The 2312-nt window shown below is 39.9% G+C and overlaps 1 non-coding gene across 1 annotated transcript; it reads left to right on the top strand.

Moving 5' to 3' along the window:
* Window positions 1-1127: 1127 nt before the first annotated feature.
* TRNAW-CCA (transfer RNA tryptophan (anticodon CCA)) lies at window positions 1128-1199 on the top strand. The gene has a single exon. It is a non-coding gene; the product is annotated as a tRNA-Trp (tRNA).
* Window positions 1200-2312: the final 1113 nt, after the last annotated feature.

Here is a 2312-nt window from a genome sequence, read left to right as displayed (position 1 = left end):
CGTTTCTTTTTAACAAGATACTCCATGGCAAGAAAATTATTTTTTTTTCTTGTTTGGCACAATTCCAATCCTTTTTTCCTTTGCCCTCCCAGTGGATGAAATGATCTTAGTGGAAAACACATTTTTTTTGGAAGAACAGATTTACAGGTGAATGTGACCAATGAAAATATTTGAAGTGAAAAAATGAAAATCAAATGATTGTTGTAGATCCTTATAGTGAGCAGTTGGGAGTTCTGCTGACTTCGTATCAGGAATGACCATCTATCCCAACTGATGAGGGAGCACATTTTAATCCACTAAGGTTGTGTATTGATTTTGGCAGATTTGCAGTGTGATATGTGCAATAGGTATTTTTGCAGCTGGTACCAAGTGTATCCAGTACTAATATTTATTTTATTTTTAATTATATTCTTATACTTTCCAGTTTTTAGGTGTAAAAGTTGATATTTACCCTTGATATATTGGGTTGGCAAAAAAATTCATTTGGATTTTTCTGTGAGATGTTACGGAAAAACCTGAATGAAAAATTTGGTTTCTGTACTACTTGGAAGCCTGGGAGAACTGTTTCTGTTTGAAAGTTGTGTGTACTATTTTCCTATTGCTGTTGTAATAAAGTACCACATTACAAACAATATACATTTAGAATATTACCCTTCTAGGTCTCACTGAGCTAAAATGAAGGTTCTGGCAGGGCTGTACTCCTTCCTGGAGGCTGGTCATTTGTATCCTTGTCTTTTCCAGCTTCTAAGGGCCACTGGATTCCTTGGTTCATGGCCTCTTCTTCCATCATCAGAGGCAGCCAGGTTGCACCCATCTGACTATTCCTCCATAGTCACATCTTCCTCTGCCTGTCACGTTAGCAGGAAAGGGCTTTGTTAAGGACTTATGTGACCAGGTTGGGCTCATTCAGGTAATTCAAGCTCAACCACCATATCAAAGTCCTTAACATCTGCAAAGTTCCTTTTTCAGATTAGGTAACATATTCACAGGTTCTGAGGATTTGGATGTAGACATTTTGGGGAGGCCCTTATTCTGCCCATGTGCACAGAAAGATGCAGAGAGCCCCACAGCAATGGCGATGACTGCCATCAGTGTTCTTTGGTGCCTCCTTTGTGCCTTTTGGGGCTTCCCTGGTGGCTCAGAGGTTAAAGCATCTGCCTCCAATGCAGGAGGCCCGGGTTCGATCCCTGGGTCGGGAAGATCCCCTGGGGAAGGAAATGGTAACCCACTCCAGTATTCTTGCTTGGAGAATCCCATGGATGGAGAAGCCTGGTAGGCTACAGTCCACAGGGTTGCAAAGAGTCAGACACGACTGAGTGACTTCACTTTGTGCCTTTTACAAAAATGACCACCTATGATGTATAGTCGGCACTCAGTGAGTATTTGTTGAGAAAATGAATGGATTTATTGATTCTTATCTGTATTCATCAGATGGCATTATTTGGAGCATTTAGCGTAAGTGGGAAGGCACTTCAGCACTGGTTACTAGCAGAGAAATAGGTCTTACAGGAATTTATTGATATTTATAAACTAATCCATGGGTTGGTATAACATTTGCCAGAGCCATGAAGCTACAGTAACTTAAAACTAATCATCAGGTGTTGGAAAAAAGTCACTGCTCATGCTCAGAAGTCAGAATTGAAACCTGTACAGCTGTTCCCTGAAGAAAGCAGACAGCAGAAGGTCCATAACTCTTGAGTGTTTCAACCCTTCAACTCTTGAGTTAAATATACCGGGAGAGGATGGAACCAAATTCAGCTCACATGGGCTACTTAGAGTAATCTGGTGTTCTGGAAGATTCTTCTTGGGTGTGGTCAGTGGAGTTACGAAGCTTCTGTTAATTGAGTTTTGGTTGGCATCAACCTCATGTGACTCTTTGAGAGTGAACAGAACACACAACTACCTTTGTTCCTATTGCAGATTGGAGATCCCAAAGTGCAAAAAGGCTTCAGAAAAAGACCTGCCTTCAAATCCTGCATAACTGGGTAACAGAGTATCTCTAAAACAGAGGTAATGTCTACCTTGTTGATTGATGGAAGCATTAGCAAGATTTTTACCAGGCCTAGCATAGGAACAACAAATATAGTAGGTACTCAATAAGTTTTATTATTATTTACAGAATTTCTCAGCCAGCTTCTAACATTGCCGGTGATGTTTTGTTATACAAAAGTGTCATTCATCTCAGGTAATTAAGAGGTGCATTTTGGTTAAGAGTGTAGATTCTAGATTTATTCATCCATTTATTCATTCTTTTTTTTTTTTCCACCATTCCAAAATTCCCTATTGCTGTTATGAAGACAATGAAGGACAGA

This window comes from Bos taurus, chromosome 22 (genome assembly GCF_002263795.3).
Source record: "Bos taurus isolate L1 Dominette 01449 registration number 42190680 breed Hereford chromosome 22, ARS-UCD2.0, whole genome shotgun sequence".
NCBI classification, from domain to species: domain Eukaryota; kingdom Metazoa; phylum Chordata; class Mammalia; order Artiodactyla; family Bovidae; genus Bos; species Bos taurus.
This window is presented reverse-complemented; position numbering and strand designations above follow the sequence as displayed.